This window comes from Balaenoptera borealis (assembly GCF_965194805.1).
Source record: "Balaenoptera borealis genome assembly, chromosome: 5".
NCBI lineage: Eukaryota > Metazoa > Chordata > Mammalia > Artiodactyla > Balaenopteridae > Balaenoptera > Balaenoptera borealis.
The window spans coordinates 138,602,956-138,622,321 of NC_138862.1; the positions used below are offsets into that span (position 1 = coordinate 138,602,956).

Consider the following 19,366-nt stretch of genomic DNA (forward strand, 5'->3'; position numbering starts at 1 on the left):
AAGACCCCTGTCCCCGGGCGCCCACGAGAGGTGAGCCGAGTCGCCCCAGCGACGGGCACCGCGGGTAGGTGGGCGCTACGGTGAAGTTTAGATCGATTCCGAAAAAAGAGAGACAGAGATAAAAGGGCAAGAGTAGGGGCCAAAAAGAAAAAAGAGAGAGAGAGAGGCAAAGGAGCAGAACTCACTCAGGCATGGGCGTTGGGGGCGGCGGTGGCTGTCGAGCGCGGCCCGAGACCAGGCGCGGCTTCCCGGGCGGGCGCGGCGGCGTCGGACTTCCGAGGCGGCGGCTTCTGCCTCTGGTGCCGCCGCCGCCGGAGCTGCGGCTGCCGCGGAAGTTAATTGCAACTTGACTTTAAGTTGTCTTCTTTTCCCATCCGAAGTGGGCGTTTAAAGGGGAGAGAGAGGCGAGGAGCGAGCTAGCGAGCGCGCGGGGCCGAGGGAAGGAAGGGGGGGGAGGGAGGAGATGTTAACGGGGGGAGGGAGGGGGCGGCGGCGGGGGCGGGAGGGGGAAGGGGCCGGCGGGAGTCGCTCTCTGCTCGGCGGTCGCGGCGCCCGCAGTCTGGAGGCGCACCGGGGCGGCCGGGGCGCCCCCCGCGGGAGCCCGCAGCAACCCGGGCGCGCATCCAGCCGCAGCTCCCGGGACGGGCACGCGGCGCCCTGGGGCTCGGCGGACCCCGCGTAGCCGCCGCCGCCGCCGCCGAGGAGCGTGTGCGGCGCGGGCTGGCCGGCGGGGCGGCGAGGGCCCGGCCCGCCTCCCCAGCACCCGCCCCGGCTTCTCCCCCTGGCGGTGGAGCCTCGGCGACCGCCGGCGACACTGGGCGCGCTGGAGCCCGAGCTGAGCCGAGCCCGAGTCGCCGCCGCCGCCGCCGCTCCCAGGCTTTCTCCCAGCGCGCCGGCCCGGGTGTGGGGGGCAGCGGGCCGGAGGGGCGCGGGCGGACGAGGGGCGCGCGCTGCGATCGGCGCCGGAGACCGGACCCTCGGCCGCGAGGGTAAGTGTGGGCGCCTGGAGGAGCGCGTGGCGGTGCGCGGCGCGGTTCTTGACGCCCGCCAACCACCCCCCCTCACCTCTCCCGGGCCCCCAGCGCGCGCACCCCTCCTCCAGCTGCCTGCGGCTTCCTCTTGTTGTTCGTTGTTTGGCTGGGCTTTTTTTTGCCTGGGGGGTGGGGGGAGCGGGGAGCGGGAAGGGGATGATTGTAGCTGTGTGCCAGCGGAGGAGGAAGTCAGGTGAGAGGCCCCGACGCACCACCCCCCCCGCCGCCCCAAGCCAGCCTCCGTGGGGTGGATCGCTCCCCACTAGGGGCATGTGGGCCAGCTTTTTTCTCTCGTCAGTGTTCGGTCGAGACGATCTTTCCTAGAGGGCCTCCTTCCCTTCCAGCCTGCTCGGTGCACCTCTCTTTACCCCACCCTCGCCCCGCTCAGCACCCCATCCAGGAGCGCTGCACCCCAACTGCGGAGCACGTGGCGGAAGGAGGAGGAGGGGGCCCTCTTGCAGACCCCCCACGCCGCGCCCCTGCTCATTTATTTAATATCCTCCCGTCGGCAGCTGTACTTCTTTTCAACCCATTGGCAAAAGACGCCTAAACTGAGGTCCAATTTCTCCAAAAAGCGGGAAGCAAAAAGGGCGAGTGAGGAGGATTAAATGACAGCGGACTCGGAGAGGAGAAGGGGCGAGGAAACCTTTCCAAAAGGGGAGTGAAACTCCAGACACCTCTGCAAGATCTGGGTGACTGGAGATTCAGGACCCCAGGCTAAGGAGAAACTGGAACTCGGTCAACTTTGCTTTCTTTTCCTGCCGTTCTTACCCCCAGCTCTAAGGGAGCTAACAGGTCTTTTGTGTTGTGTTGTCTTTGGGAAATGCGCACTGAGTATGACAATAGGAAATTACTACTGTTTACTCAAAGTTAAGAGAATCGCAGAAAGAAAAAACACAGTCTTTACTTTCTCTCTTCGTGTGTGTGTGTGTGTGTGTGTGTGTGTGTGTGTGGTCGTTAAGCTCGAACTGCAAAACGTCAGTTTGTAACAATAAGGACGGTAGAGGCGCCTCGGTGTATTTTTAGAAGCTGCACTTTGAGTTCCTTTCACACAAGGCTCGCTCTCTTATTAAGACCCCATAAATAATTGTATTTAGAGAGCAGGAAGCTATGGGAGCAGGAGAGAGATTGCTAAGATCTCCATCCCGCCAGCGCAGAGCACTGTTTTGCAGTGAAGTTCCTGGAAAGTGGCAGTGGGCTGAGAATTCAGTTTTTCCTCAAAGCTCTGTTAGGTCCTCTTCTGTCAGATGTCTATGAATAAAGCACGCTGGGAAAATCCTGATATCTGTGCCCTCTTATTTTACCTTTTACGCAGTGATTGATTCTACGTTCAAGTCCTGGTGACAGCACATCAACTGTGCTGTGTTTTTGTGTGGTTTTTCTAAATAAAGGATAATACTGCCTGTATTCACTCTGGTTTCTGATATGCCTGTTCTTTACTATCAATGGGTATTGAATTCACTGGAATTTATCCGTCTTTTTCAGTTGATTGTCATTTTATGCAGAGTTGACAATTCCAAAGACGTAAGAATGTAGAAAGTTTATGAATTAGCGTTCTTTTAGAGAACTAGCCCCTCGGTGTTTTTTAAGACACAGGTGCCCACCTCAGCTTCTGGTTCTAAAGCAAAAAGGTATAAATGATTGCAATGGGCAAAACAAAATAAAACACAAGTTTTCCTTCCTGGACCACTTTCTGTTTCCACAGGGTCCAAGAGACACCAAATCCTCCTGCCTTCATTTACCAAAATGCTGAATTGCCTAACTAGTACCAGTATCTCCATCTGGGAATGACATCAGGTTTGGAATGGAGAGAATAAATTCTCAGTCTTTAATTACTGCTTATTAGCAATTTCTTGAAGCAGGCAGCTGATTCTCCAATTCTGAAAGCCTGAAATGAAGCTTAGCAGAAATCGAAATATTAAAAAAAGATTGTTTCTCCTCCCTTACACACTCTTACGTACTCATCTACTCCCCCAAATTATCAACCAAGCCCCCAGAATTTAAGGTGTGATATGGTCCTCTGCATTAAACCAAGGGAACATTTTGCCCCAACCTTTTGAATTTGCTTTGCCCCAGGGAAATAGTCTTATACAGAGAACTCATAGGCACCGTTTTAATATAGAATTATGTAATGATGGGTACAGTGCATGAAATAACATATCTTGGTAAACTCTATGTAAACCCTGGCCCCTGGCACATAGTAGGAATACATTAAATACTTACTGGATTAAGAAGTTAATGAAATATTGTAATTGGGCACAAATTCAATAGTACAGGGCTAAGGCTTTTTTTTTCAGAAGGAAAAATCATCTTGCCTGAAAGTTATTAGGGTAATACATTTGTGCTCCTAGTTTTTTTTTTAACAAGTCCAAACCTAATTTAAATGGTTGAAAGACAACTAAATCTGAAACATATCAATTGGTCAATAATAATAGCTAGTGTCAAAAGCTCATTATCTTCCTAGGAGAACAGACAGTAAAATATTACCTACTAAATAATATGAGAAAGATGCAAAGGAAGAATAAAACAGTATTGGCCTGCAAGGAACTTACTTGCTGGGAAAATGACATTATAATGTGAAAAGACAACTCAGCAGATCAGTAAATGGTTTGAGTCAAAGGAATATTTTTTTTTAAATAGATTTTTTTTCCTTTTTAGACTGGAGGAAATAGACATCCTGAAGTTCCAGGTTGGAAGGCATTTTTAAAGTTGATTTGTTGAGTGAAAACTTTAGGGGCCATCAATACAAACATCTTGAGTGAAGGGAAACTCACCACCTACCTCCATAGAGGCAAGGATTTTATCTACAGAATACTTATCACAGAGTAGAGTTCAGTGTACACTGTGTGAATGAATAACATCCTAAGTAGTTAATTCCAGCTTTGTACACTTTATGACATCTTTTTCTTAAATTGCGCAGAATCGGTCTTCCTAATACTTCCAGCCTTTAGTCTTAGTTCTGCCACCTGCTGCAAAGCAGAGCAAATCTATTGTATTCGTCAGGATAGGCTATGTTATGCCAGAGTAACAAACAATTCCAATTTTTAATGACCTATAATGGCAAAGGTTGTCTTCTTGGTTATGCGATGAGTCCACTGCAGGTCTACTGGTCTGTTCCATGTCTCCTCATTTAGGGTCGCAGGCAGGTGGAACAGTTGCCACCTTGAATGTTTCATGTTGCTATGGTAAAAATAAAGATCACTCTGGAGAGTCTCGTACTGGTATTTAAATGCTGCGGCCAGAAGTGACACACATCATTTGGACTCACAACTCATTGTCCAAGACTGATAACGTGCCTCCATGGAATCATCACAACAAGGCCAAAGAGAGCAGCCTACCTTGTGCCCCACAGTGGAGAACTACGGTACACAGCTCGAAAAACTGATATATTCATAGTGACTTGTGTCCCCATGATCGCCTCCAGCTAACTGATTTCTTCCTGCCACTTTGTGGCCCAGATGTTCCACTCCTCAGGGTAAACGCTGCCAAAGAGACCACCAGCTTAAAGGGAGACATGCTCTGATTTCTTTCACCATCCACTCTCTGAATGCAGCCCTATAACCCACCCCTCCCCCACCAAAATGTGGCGCCCTATCAATTTTAAGTCACTCTTTATACATTTATTAATATTATATACACTGTATTTTCTCAAGACTTGTTTTCCTGGAAAGGGTATAATGAACAGGAACTTTTAAGAACTGTTATCAGAAGATGTCATGATCATTATCAAACTTTGAAATTTGGTCTCGAACTGTTATCAGAGAAGATGTCATGATCGTTATCAAACTTTGAAATTTGATCTCGAGTCATTACTTCCCTTATTTTAAATGTCACAATCTTGTGACACACACACAAAAATTCTCTTGGAAGTATTCATTCGTTCATTCATTCATCCATATTTTTGTTCATTCAGTAAACATTCATCGTGTACCTACTAGATGCCGGGCACCCTATTAAGGGTTGGGGATACAGAGGTGGGTAGAGTCCTCCTTTTCAAGAAATGCATTTTCCAATTGGACAGATGCAGAAAGAATTTTGAATTTTGAATTCTATTAGAATTGCAATGCTAGTAAAGGCACAAAGTGCTATAGGAACACTTGGGTAAAAGCAAATAATTCTCCGGCAGGATTGAGGAAAGTTCCATAGAGGAATTGAACTAAGTCTTGAGGATATATGAGATTCCTTTAGGCAGAAAAGGAAGATGGAAGGAAGATATTTCAAGCAGAGTCCAGCAGGAGTCAGGGCACTGAGGATGACAAAGCTTGTCATTTAGGGGACTACAGGGAATTCAGTGTGGCTGGGACATGGGGTCTTTGCAAAGGATGAAACCAAAGAGCTTCAAATTGTGAAGGACCTTGAAGACATACTCTATAGAGTTTAGGCATTATCCCATCCATCAGGGGATTGCAAACTCTTACATTTACCTTGGTCCAAGCACGAATGTAAATGAGCAAAGCAGATGGAGTTGAGACCATAAGCATTGGTAGGGACGATGGCAAGCAGGAGAGAGATTTTCTGCCTAAATGGAATGGAGAAGGCCAATGGCACCAAGTGTCAGATCTTCCAGCTTTTAAAGAGAAGCTACTGATTCAGATTGCTATGAAAAATTGAAATCTTAAATGTTGAGGACTTATGCACATTTTAAAGAACACATGTGGGGGGAAAACGTCTACAGGTCAAAATCAGCTTAAGGACCCCCAGTCAGTCGCATGTTTCCTACTTCATGAGATAAGGAGTCATTAAAGCTTGTAAGGATGGGGTAACACCATCAGATCTCTTTAGAAAGGTCACTCTGGTGGCAGAGTGGATAGGAAAAGGCTGGAGCCGGGAGGGTCTAGTTGATACCACATAACCATCTGAGCGATGATGCAAAGCCCTTTATAACACTGCCCATTTTATAGGACACAACTTCCCATGTATATAGGGGGTACCCAATAAATAATTGCAGAGCTAATGAATGAAAGAGAAGAAATCTGAAGTTTTAGAAGGGGGGCACATATTTTGAGTACTCCTTATGTTATACACTTCCTTTGCTAGACTGTTTATTTTTCAAGAGCAAAACAGTCTTTTTCTTAATGACTTTTTTAAAAGTTTATTGGAGTATAGTTGATTTACAATGTTGTGTTAATTTCAGGTGTACAGCATAGTGATTCAGTTATACATATACATATACTCATTCTTTTTCAGATTCGTTTCCCATATAGGTTATTACAGAATATTGAGTAGAGTTCCCTGTGCTATACAGTAGGCCCTTGTTGTTTATCTATTTTATATATAGTAGTGTGTCTACATTAATCCCAAGCTCCTAATTTATCCCTCACTGCCACGTTCCCCCTTTGGTAACCATAAATTTGTTTTCAAAATCTGTGAGTCTGTTTCTGTTTTGTAAATAAGTTCATTTATATAATTTTTTAAAATTAGATTCCACATATGAGTGACATCATAAGATATGTCTTTCTCTGTCTGACTTACTTCACTTAATTTCCATTGGCAGATGAATGGATAAAGATGTGGCACATATATACAATAGAATATTACTCAGCCATAAAAAAAGAACGAAATAATGCCATTTGCAGCAACATGGATGCACAATGATCTTTTCTTGATCAGATGTAATTTTTCTGTATCATTCTCTGATACATATTATTGGATTTCTAAAATGCGTAAATCATTCAATGTGGGACACAAAGATCAGCAGACATCAGAATATGTATTGTCTGGGACTAAACTTCCTGATCTTTCCACCTTATTGAGGAATGCCAGCTAAACAGATGGATTTTGTACTGGGCCCTAAAACTGTATTCTCAGGCTCTGTGGAACTACAGAGACCCATTTGTATAGCTTATGTATGTTTCTAGTGAAAGCCAAATTCTTTATGACTGTCCTTCAGAGTACATTATAACTCAGTCTGTCCTATATCCATGTGCCTAAGACTGTCTCAATGATGTTAATTTTTCAATTAAAAAAACTGAGTGCACTAAACCCTCCTTTTTCCCAGCTCCTTTCCTGCTTTGAAACCATACTTGCCTGCCATTCCACAGTCAGCAGTCTGCAAGAACACCCCACACTCTCCCATAAACGCCTGTAAAACTTTAGCAACACTAGGTATTCTCTCATAAGGTATGTGATTGGTTTTTTGTAGGTTCTGTTCCCATGGGCACATCCAGATTCTTAAAGCCACTCAATTCACCAGGCAATCAAATCTTTAAATTCTCAACAGCTCGCTCTACAGATTGTCATTTTTTTACTCAGCTTTCTTGAGGTATAATTTCTATACAATAAAGTTCACCCGTTTAATATGTTCCATGAGTTTTGAAGACAAAGGAGCAGCATGAGCAAATCATAATATTTTACGTGAATTTCAGAGTAAATTAATAGATACAGGCAAAGCAGCCTTGGGTGTCTGACTGCCTGGATTCTAATCCTGGTTCAGCTGCCTGTATGACCTTGAACAAATTTCCTAATTTTCTGCCTCAACTTCCTCATCCTTATGATGGGGATAATAATTGTACCCACCTCCTCTAGAGAGTAAATGCCCAGGGTTTCAAAACAGCTAGTACTCAATAAAGGCTAACAATTGCTTCTTCAACAACATAATGTTGTTGTTGTCATTATGATTCTAGTAGAAAAAAAATCCTGGGATCTAAGCAAGAATAGAAAATGAATTGACTGGAATGTAAGTGGGGTAGAAGCAAGTCCCTCCTGGGTGATTTGCTGCTGTGCCAGGGGCACACAAAGCCGGAGAATAATGATGGCCTCTATTTCTGGAGTACTTATTTTTTTACTTAAAGATTTTGGAAGAAATTCTTTTCCTTTTAAAAGAGTTATACATACACTGGAATTGAACGCAATGTTTTGCATGCGTTTTGTTTTTTTTTTTAATAAATTTATTTTTGGCTGCGTTGGGTCTTCGTTGCTGCACGTGGGCTTTCTCTAGTTGCAGCGAGTGGGAGGGCTGCTCTTCGTTGAGGTGTGCAGGCTTCTCATTGTGGTGGCTTCTCTTGTTGCGGAGCACGGGCTCTAGGCGCGCGGGCTCAGTAGTTGTGGCTCGCGGGCTCAGTAGTTGTGGCACGCGGGCTCAGTAGTTGTGGTGCACAGGCTTAGTTGCGCTGAGGCATGTGGGATCTTCCCGGACCAGGGTTCGAACCCGTGTCCCCTGCATTGGCAGGCGGATTCTTAACCACTGCGCCACCAGGGAAGTCCCCTTGCAAGCATTTTTAACGAAAACAAGAATCTTTGAGACTTGGAAGGGGAGTGGGGAGGACTGCCTGGAGACAGCATTTGCTTAGTTCTACAGCTTCTTCTCCTCCTTCGCTTTGATGGAAATGTTTCCAAATTCCAGACCACCCACACTAGTAACACTGACCTAAGATTATTAAAGCACCTCCTATTTTGATATACTGTGAATGCTGCCCAATGTTCCCATTTTAGATGAAAAATATGTTGGAATAGGGAAGCAAGGTATTAGAGCAGAAGCTTGGGAAGGTCAAAGTCACCAGGAAGACAAGAGCGTAACTGAATTCTAGTTTTGATTCTATAACTAATCAGCTAGTTTGTTGACGTCTTCCCACCCATCGTTCCCACCTACCTAGAATAAATATGTGCTGTTGAATGATCTTGGGAAAGACACCTAGTCTTTATTAGTCTCAGTTTCCTAACCTATCAAATTGGAACAGTAGATCTCAAACTTTAGTGTGTTTCGGAATTAAATAGAATGCTTATTTAAAATGCAGATTCCTTGGCTCCATGTCTATAAATTCAGATTCGGTAGAAAAAATAAGCTGGGATCCAGCAATCCACATTGATTTGAGAAACTTGGGCTGCAAGGGGCAGAAATCCAACTCAAAAAGGAAGGTTTGTTTCATTGTTTATTCTCCCTGCTACATACACATTCTCACACATACTCACATAAATTGGAAAATACAGTGTAAGGCCTGCTTTAGGCATAATTAGATCTAGCTGCTCAGATAATGTCACCAACTATCTCTTGGTCCTCTTTTCTTCTGTTTTCACTTTATCCTCAGTCTGGTTGTCCCTTTACTAGAGTAAGCTACTCCCTCCAGGCTTCCATTCTTCTGACATAGAAACCCCAGCACAAAGAGCATTCCTCTTTCTCAAAGTTTCCAGAAATTACACCTGGTTGTGACTGGATCAAATTGCATCCTGTACCCAGACCTGCACTGATCACCCTGGTCAGGGGCTGCAGTTCTTTAACTCACCAGCCTTGGGTAACATGCCCACCTTGGATTTGAGAGTGTAGCCACACTACCCAAATCAGGTAGTCTGGGAGTTCTCCAAGATACATTGGGGATAATTTCCCAGAAATAGGGAAAATGGATGCCTATTGGCCAAAACTGTAGATTTCCATCCACTACTGTACATTTCCTAGAAGTACTTAGATGAGAATAAGCCAACTGCTCTGTTACAAACGGATGACCAGTGTACCAAGATATTGAGGCCTTCAACTTTTCAGGTGACCCAACAGGGCCTGAGAAGGGCTTAGGATGGTCAAAGTCCCTGAGCCAGTTGCCTCAACAATTTACCCCAGCGTTTTTGGCCAATATTAAGCACTTTCTATGTGCACCATGAAGATGATTTATATGCAGCTCACCTGTGACTTGCACGTTGAGAATCAATGGATTCTGAGAATCATTCACACTTTGGGGTCATCTCAAACACAATAATATCATTATTCTAAGATCTTTATGAGATAACTTGGAAGTTGGCTTACGCAAATGAAAGGACAATAAAAGCTCCAGTTACGGTGCAAAAAAGTGGGACAGACAAACAAACAAGCAGGACCAACAGTTATGTCCTACTTTGAATTGGTTTTCAGTTTGGTTTTATTTAATATTCTTGGGCAAATGTAGTCTGTTCCATCTAATGGATACAGTCCTAGTCTAGATCTCAGTTAATGTTTAGAACACGAATGGATGCACATTATACAGACAGTGTAAAGGGTTAAGCTGGCAACAACATAGAACAGAAAACTGAGTTAACTATTGGTCATCAGTTATGTTTTAGGTGCATTATGTGCAAGTTCATGGAAAAAGTGAATTCTAATAAATGGACTGTCAGCCCATTCTTTTGTTACGTGAAGAGGCTACTATGTTTTCTTAAACTCATTAATAAGATTAGTAAAATAAAATGTCTACCTCTTCATTTTACTATTAAGTCATTAGTTTAGTTTCAGATGGCCTCTCCATGCCCTCCCTCCCCATTTTCATCTCCTCCAAAGCAACCCAATGTGCCAAAGAAAGTATTTTCAACACATGGTGCTAGAATGACTAGACATCCATAGAGAAAACAAACAAACAAACAAAAAGCCCTTGATCCCTTCCTCACATCATACACAACAATTCATTGGCAACGGATTATAGCTATAAATGTAGAAGCTAAAGCCCTAAAGCTTGTAGGGCTTTATGTTTTAAAACGTAAGTTGGAGATAGACAAAGGTTTCTTAGAGAAGCCAAAAAAATCAATAATCATAAAAGAAAAAAATAGATAAATTACATGTTAAAATAAAAAATTTCTCCTCATCTAAAGGGAAGAGGGGGAGGAGTAAAGCCTGGGAATCCATGATCAAACAATCATTGCCATCAGGAGGATTTCCTCTCTTGTGCATTAGTTCAAGTCATTTTGACTTGTAAGTGATAGAAGCTGACTCTGAGCTTAAGCAAAAAAGGAAAAGCAGACTGGGGCTTTTCATGGAATCCAAAGTCAGTGGTGCAATGCGGCCTCCCAGAACAGAAGTCCTGAAGTGCTAGAGGGAACCCAATCTTTTTTCTCCATATCGCTTCTTTGGCTCTCTTCCTTATGACTGTCCAACTGCTCCTCTCCTCAGTTATGTAGCAGAACATGGTTGCAGGTTGTTCTTGAGCCATGGATGTTCCAATGGAGCCATCCAGAGACAGGACCATCTTTCTGTCTTTCACAATTCTCAAGGAAGAGTCTGATCGGTCCACTTGGGTCCATGACCACACTTAATCCAATAAACTGACCAGAGGAAGGACAATGTTTAAAGAACATAGCAGCTCCTTTCATCTATGAGAATGTAGGGTGCAAAGAAATTGCATTCTAGTTGATATTCACTCCACATTTCCTCTTTATTAGACAAGAGACAGAGTTGATGAAAATTTTGTACTTGGTCAGTTTTTAATGGCTACAAGTATTGATGTATTGATGTACTATGTCTTTGGTTATCTAACCTCAGCATCTCTGCATTTCTGCAAGTTGACTGATATATATTAAGGACCATAAACAAAATTAGTCCATTTTTAAAATGGGCAAATTTATTTGTGAATTATTAGCCAAGATCTATCCAAATGCAGACATGCCTTGTTCTAGTCTGAATATACAATAAAATTAATTTAAATAACTTTAATCAGCTTCAAAAACAGCAAATTTCAAGACAATTAGGTTAACTTTAAGAACTCATATTTATTGAGTTAACAGATGGTAAATTAAAAAACAATGAAGTTAATTTTTTAAATCATTCATTGAATTAGAAAAACAGACATTTAACAAAACTGTTTTTAAGCTGGGTTTTTTTTTTTCATCACAATATGCATATTTTAAGATTCCAATTTGGGGGACTTCTGCAAAGATACTGAATGAGCTGTAATGTATGAATACACTCTTCCACCGAATTACTTTTTTAAAGGCTTTAAAACCATCTGTAGAAGAATTTTATGCATCAACAGTAAAAATATGAGAACTAAGCATATTCCGGATATTGGAAGGAATGAAGAGTCTACTTTGTCACATTCATACTGTAACATGTTTCTGTGGCCTTCAGTGTTGCTGGCCCTGACATACCTTGGGAGTTTCCTATGCTATAGCAGAGTAAAAGTTACTCCTGGGCAGAATTGCATTTCTGCATTTTAATGGTCAAACATAAGACTTCCCTTTGATGGTTTCTTGGGCCTTGTGCACCAATCACTTGAAATATACAAGCATCACAAAGTGTTCTCCTTTGTTCCTTTTGTGTTCTCTCCTTTGCTTTCTTGGTAAGTGCTAGAAGCTGGCTCCGTAAGCTTCTAAGAAAAGGGGAATTTCATGGAAGTACATTGAAGGCATGGGAGCTTTTCCTCTGTAGATGGAATTGGAGATAACACCACTGATAAATTAAGATATATCGAGATAACACCACTGATAAATTAAGATATATCGTTTGCATTTTACTGGCTATTGTTAGTTTTAACATGATGGCCTATCTAGAACTAGAGTTATACATGTGGAAGCAAAATTATTCCATAAAAATAATTGGAATAGATTTGTTTGAATGGCTGGCTGCTCAGTTGGTGTTGTAGTCCTTTCCTTACCTTGGATAGTTGCAAGCTGTAATATAATTTATTTCATGGTCCTAAGAACTCCTTGTCTAAAATGTGGTCTTACTTTACATTGTAAGTCTAATATTACTTGGTCAGTAATGTGGAGCACTATATTTATTGATTTTGAAAGAAAAATTTATTAGTTGTAATTTGAGTTAAAAACAGATTTAAAAGCACACTTATTAAAATTACTGTAGTAAAAATTATTTTATTATTGTGCATTTCAAACTGTTTAGTCCCTAGCCCCTTTTCTCCTTGAAATAATTGGTTTTTTATAATAACCTTTTGATAATGCGATGTGTCTTAGGAATGCAATTATAACAATATAGCAGGACAGGCTGTATTGTTTTTAATTTAACAAGAACAGGTAAAAATAAGAATAGATTGTGACTAAATAAAAAATTCAGTAGGTGAAATTTCTGTTTTGCAGAAGTACAAATGAGGGATACAGAAGATAAACCTCATAACTAGTCTAACTATCCAAAGAAAATGAATAAAAGTTAAAAGGATAAGAGGAAAATGGGCAAGTTGTGGAGCTCTAGCTTAGATTGTAAGCTCCTTGAGAACAATAAACATCTTATTGTAATCCTACCCCAACAGAGTGTTTAACATACAGTATATACTATCAGTGTTAGATAAATATTTCTTGAATTTATGAAAAAAATAATTCATTTATTTATGAATAAAATAAAATTTATGAATCAAATGATCCACCTGAATATAGAGCAGGTGGATCAAACATAAAAATCAAAGCTATAACAGAAGAAAACTTTCTACGTATAAAAGCCACAGTGACATTGTAAGTTTTCTTTGGGGCAAAACTAAGGAATAGAGATAAATGTCTGGTCATAGGCTGGTAAATTTTTAAATTTCTAGGACAAACAAAATTCCTGAAAGTATCTAAGAAAACATATATGTGCTCTTGTAGATTGCCTTCATATTTCTAATATAGAACAAGAACTTTTTTAAGACCATAGTTCAATTTCTACACAATTTTAAGAGAAACAAGTTTGATTCTGCAAGTTAAATGACTACCCAATTATTGGCTTATATGTATAAACAACAGAAGAACATTTTTAAATCTGCAAGGTGTCAAAAAATACAACTAAGAGTATTTTCTGTAAAAGTTGCAAAGAGATAGCTTCCAGATCACTAAGAGGTGAGACAGTATAAAAATTCAAGAATAGGAAATTTCAGGGAAAAAGATTAGTGCTAATTTAGCATAGAAGGTAAAGACAAAGTAATAAATGAATAAAGTATAGTGAACATTGAAGTGAATTAAGAATTGATGCTGATGGCTAGGTTTTTTTTTTTTACTAAAGAAGCAATGTTTTCAATAAAATAATCCTGAAAAGGATGTTTTAAAATTTTTAATAAAGAGTCTGTAACTTACGATCACAATGTAAAAAGAGAACATGGAGAAAACAAAAACAGCATTAGAAGTTTTGTTTTACTTTTTAAATCATTAGGTAAGAATGCACTTAAGGTTAATTGTGAACAATTTAATATAGGTACAAGTTGAATGGGAAACAGAATATATGTTTTATTAATAATCGTGGAAGATAACAGTAAACAAAACATAGTCCATGCAAAAGACAAGTTGGAAAGGAAACAACGAGGAATTATTGAAAAAAAGAAAGTATAAAGTCCAATTACGTGAGGTTAGTAGCACTATTCTTCCATTTCTTTTCTTCCATTTCTCACCTTCTCAAATTTTTAATAATATGTGTTCCTTATATTCCATCATTAATAATATGGGTTCCTTACATTTAAAAATGTATGCCATTATTTATATATAAAAATCTTATAGAGTTTATTGTGTAAGAGCCTGTGCTCTGAAGCCAGGCTGCCTGTGTCACCACTTATTAGGTGTGTGACCATGGGCACGTTGTTGAACTTTTGTTTCTAAGTTTATCCTGTAAAATGATGATAATTATAGTACTTACCTCATTGGGTGATTAGGAGGATTAAATTAAATGTATTTAGAACACTGTGTGGAACTTAAATATGTAAGTATCATCTAGTATTGTTACTGTTATTTTACAAACAAACCTCATTGCTTTACAGCTCCTTAGTGACCAAACAAAATGACATTTCCCTGTAACTGGTCCTTAGATAGCACACCCATTAGCAACAAGTTTCACTTCTATATATAGATTGTACTTTGTCCTTACTATGAATTCCCCAATGCAGAGATTTCTAGAAACCTACCTACTATTGGTTGAAGAGGCACTTCTGAATTTTTTCCAAGAAGCACTGACAAAAATCAAACGTCTATGTTCTTTATTTTCAAGAAGCTCAGTTTCCGCTTGTGTCATATCTCTGAGGACATGTACATGAGCGATTGAAACTGCCCATTGAAGCCAATATTACATTAATTTTCCCAGCCCTGAATTAGAGAAAATATTTATCTACTTCCCCAATTTTCACCTTCCTCTCGATGCGTGACCTTTTCCAGCTCCCTGATCTGACAATAGAAAGCTGTATAAGAAAGAAGACATTTGTTGTGACTTGATTTTTCTGAACTGAACACCCCAGGAGGCCTGAAGATGTGCTTTGAAACTTTATTCCACCTGTCAGATCCAAAAGATATGAAGATTTGGAAGATTTTGGTAGAATTTCTTCATGATCTGAAACAGTTTCAGTGAAATGAAAACAAAAACAAAAACAGAACAAAAAACAAAGCAAAAAACCCAAACAACTGTTAAGATGCTGGGATTTATTGTTAGCTGTCTTAATGGCTAATGAAATGACAAGACCTTCTAATACCCCCTGCCAATTATACTGACAGGTGTTTACCAGGTAAAATATTGCAGTACCTGTAAGAGGAAAGGATGCAAATTGGTATTTATACATTTGGAAGAACAGTCACCTTTGATGTGCCCATTTGGTTTTCAGGGTGTTGCTGGCCTCTGCTCTTCTAAGACTTCAGCTGCAGAACCCACTCGTGAACCCTCCTAGGTGAGTTAGCTGTCTCCTTCATGCCATCTGTCTCTTACCTGCCTCTCTCCAGGCCCTATGACATTCATTAATAATGTCCTTTGGTTAAACTCCCTAATAATTCTCATCTCTATAAAATGGTAAATATCTAACAAATTGTTTTAATGTCTGAGTTTTTCATTTTTGCTAAAGTTATTATTCCTCTGGGGGTGACTCATGAAAGCATCTCTAGGTTTATCCACCCCCACCCCAACTTTGTTCCAGGATTTACCCCAAATTCTTACACTCTCTTGTCTAGTCATGTTCCGTTAAAACACAATACCACTTGTTAAGACAGATTTACTAAGTCAGAAGGCAGCATTTCACAATTAGTGATGACTGACCACACGAAGAATAAGAAAATAGTAATAGCAAGGGTAGTAGTGAAATTCCTTTCCTCTTTTGGAAAAGTGGATCAAAGGATTCACCCAACAAATGGTGAATCAAGGATGAGTCAATAATACTGTGAGAGACTATGTTACTAAAAGGTGATCTCAAGATTATTACTATAATTTGAACTAATTTCTTGTGTAGATAAATGCTGGACAATTTCTTATTGTTATAGTAAAATTGGAGGTGATTTCATGTGCTCATGTTACCACATGAGGTGAAAAGGAATTGAGTTTGGTCACCTCTCTAACAAGCCATCAATGCCTGAACTTGGGGAAAATTTCTAAACAATTCTGGGCTTCAGTATGTCCACTTGAAAATAGGAACGATGGTTTTTATCTATTAGGTTATGAGAGCAAAATGTCATAACATAAATCACCTGGCATACAGCAGTCACTTAATTAATGCTAGTCCTCCCCATCCCTGTTTATGGAGATAATAGACAACTCTGCTTTCATCTTCAAATATATTCTTCATTGATTATCTTATGAATATAACTACTGACTCAGAAAATAGGTGAAATTTTCATCTCCCCAAACTTCATTCCTTTATTCATTTCTCAGTGCTTTAATGAGCATCTACTGTAAGATAAGAACTGACTGCTCTGGGAGACCAAAAGGAGAGTGAAGTATTAATCCTATTCTCGAGGAGATTGGGGTCTATCTAGAAAGGGGGGTTATATATATATTTTTAATGCCAGTAGAGAGACAAAATAAAGTACTATCTTACTTTATGAGAAGGAGAAATTATTATTTTTTTTAATCGAAGTATACTTGATTCACAGTGTTGTGTTAGTTTCTGGTGCACAGCAAAGCGATTCAGTTATACATATACATATATATTCTTTTTCATGTTCTTTTCTATCGTAGGTTATTACAGGGTATTGAATATAGTTCCCTGTGCTATACAGTAGGTCCTTGTTGGTTATCTATTTTATAGTACTGTGTTTCTATTAATCCCAACCTCTTAATTTATTCCTCCCCTCCCCTATCCCCTTTGGTAACCATAAGTTTGTTTTCTATATCTGTGAGTCTGTTTTTGTTTTGTACATAAGTTCACTTGTATCATTTTTTTTTTAGATTCCTCGTATAAGCGATATCATATGATATTTGTCTTTCTCTGTCTGACTTACTTCACTTAGTATGATCATCTCTAGGTCCATCCATGTTGCTGCAAATGGCATTATTTCATTCCTTTTATGGCTGAGTAATATTCCATTGTGTATACACACGACATCTTCTTTACCCATTCATCTGTCGATGGACACTTAGGTTGCTTCCATCTCTTGGCTATTGTAAATAGTGCTGCTATGAACACAGGGGTGCATGTATGTTTTTGAATTAGAATTTTCTAGAAGGAGAAATTATTTTAACTAGGGTTATCAGGGAAGGCTTCGTGGAGGAGGTAGTGTCAGATTGGGCTTTAAAGAAGGGATACAGTTTGCACAGCAGGGAGTGAGAGGATACAGTGAGCCAAGACTGAAGTTGTGGAACTGAGTGGAAAAAACGCTGGCCTGGGACTGGGAAGACCTGCGTTGACATTACCTTGGGTGAGCCGCTTTCCCTTCAATTTCTTCATCTGTGAAATGTGTAAAACGATCTGTGCCCGTTGGTCTTTCAGGGCTCTGGAGAAGATCTAATGGGAGATTGAGTGTGGAAACTCTTTGGAAACCATGAAGCACTCTGTAAAAGGGTAAAATTTCTCTTCTCTTATACCATAAACTTCATGAGGGCACTGGACAGGGCCAGTCGTGTTGGTCTTTAAAAAATGTTTGATGAAAAAGTTTTAAAAATAAAGAAATAAATTTGCAAATGCTAAAAAAAATGTTTGAAGACGTTTATCAAAAAATCATACTGTAAACCTTAAGTATTTACAACTTTGGTCAATTATACCTCAATAAAACTGGAAAAAAAAGTTTGATGAAATAATGAACCACTGATTGAATGAATGAATCCATGAGCGTTCTGGATTGAATGTGTGTCCCTCGCCAAGTTCCTATGTTGAAATTCCAACCCCCAGTGTGGTGGTATTAGGAAGTGGGGCCTTTGGGAGGTAATTAGGTTTAGATGAGGTCATGAAGGTGGAGCGTCTTAGAAGAAGAGGAAGAGACACAAGGATACAGTGAAAAAGTGGCTGTTGGCAAGCCAAGAAGAGTGCCCTCACCAGGAAACAAACCTACGGGCACCTTGATCTTGGACTTCCAGCCTCCAGAACCGTGAGAAATAAATGTCTGTTGTTTAAGGCACCCAGTCTCTGGTATTCTGTTATAGCATCCTGACTAAGACAATGAATGAGTGAATACATGAATGAAACAAAACAAAGGCACAGAGTAGGAAAGCATACAGTATGCACAGGGCTATCTTTGAAAACATGTACTGTAGCTGGGTGATGGGAAAGCAATCTGTGGCCGGATGGAAGGGGTCCACTAGGCTGGTGGTTCTCAGAGTGTGGTCTGTGAACCAGCAGCATCCAAATCTCCTGGAAACTTGTTAGAAATGCAAGTTTCTGGGTCCCCACCCAGGCCAACTGAATCTGAAACTCGGGGGCGAGACCAGCAATCAGTGTTTTAGCAATCCCTCTAGGTCATCCTGATGCATCCTAAAGTTTTGAGAACCACTGCTTTGTTCTAACATGGAGAGTCTGGAAATGATTCTGCTGGAAATTCAGTGTTAATGAAGGTGTTTAGCTGTGGATGGACATAATCAGAGCTGTATTTCTACGATGATGAAGCATGAAGTTGTGCATGAAAGAATTCATGGCTTCAACGTAGAAAGGACAATTGGAAATACTGGAAAACATGTATTTGCCAAGCCTCAGAGTTGAAGATTTTGTTTTTTGTTAATTCCAGTTAATATCCACATCATCACCTAAGAAGCAAAGCAGAATATGCATTGCTCCCAGGCACTGGGCAAACCTGCTTGGTCTGCAGAGACCAGGAGGAATGCGAATGTTTATGTGAAAGCACAGGAGTGAACTGTCAAATAGGGGCCCAGCCAATCTCAGAGAGGCCTCTTAGTTCTGACCATCTGTGGGGAAGCATTACATGGAAACCTTCCAAACCAAGTTTAATGGGCAGCTCTTCCAAAGAATGGGCTAACTAACTACACAGGGTGCAAATGCAGTTCTGTCTTCAGGGCCAGTGGAGACAGGTTCGCCAAGGAGAGGGCATCTCATGGAGGAGAAATGAAGAGCCTCAAGGGAAAACATTTATCTTAGGAGCCAAGAAGCAAAAATCCAAGGGTCGGATGGGGAGGGAGTCGGGGAGAAGCAGAATGAGGGCTCTTTAGAGTGGTTCGGGGCTGCTGGGATGACCAGTTATCAGATTTGCCCAGGACTGTGGGGTATCCCAGGACACACGGTGTTGAGGACAATCCCTGTCAGACCAGGACAGCTGGTCACCCTGTGACGACACTTCCTCACCTGTGTTCAAGACCTGGGGAGAAGACGTGGTGAAAGCAGAAAAACCCACTGCTCTAAACCTGTTTCTCAAAATAACTGTTTGCAGACTGGTAACGGCAGCATCACCTGGGAGCTTGTTAGAGATGCAGCTCCTCGGGCCCACCCTAGACCTGCAGGATCAGGCCTGTCCCAGAACAAGAGCCCCAGGTGATTTGCATGCACATCAGTTTGAGA

General features: G+C 41.0%; 1 protein-coding gene and 1 long non-coding RNA gene across 5 annotated transcripts in view; one reads left to right on the forward strand and one right to left on the reverse strand.

The window, feature by feature from the left end:
* Positions 1 to 373, reverse strand: part of SATB1 (SATB homeobox 1) — a 98,492-nt gene extending 98,119 nt beyond the window's left edge. The window contains exon 1 of the mRNA XM_082392689.1: positions 186 to 373. The gene's annotated coding sequence lies outside the window, so the exon portion shown is untranslated. The remainder of the gene's footprint in view (positions 1 to 185) is intronic.
* A 364-nt stretch (positions 374 to 737) lies between these two features.
* The window catches only part of LOC309629129, a 98,645-nt gene continuing 80,016 nt past the window's right edge, over positions 738 to 19,366 (forward strand). For 2 of the 4 annotated variants that reach the window (XR_014244869.1, XR_014244870.1), the window contains exon 1: positions 12,546 to 17,425. This is a non-coding gene — a long non-coding RNA (uncharacterized lncRNA). Of the gene's footprint in view, positions 990 to 12,545; positions 17,426 to 19,366 lie in introns of those variants that run through there. The other 2 variants (XR_014244868.1, XR_014244871.1) reach the window with 2 other exon arrangements.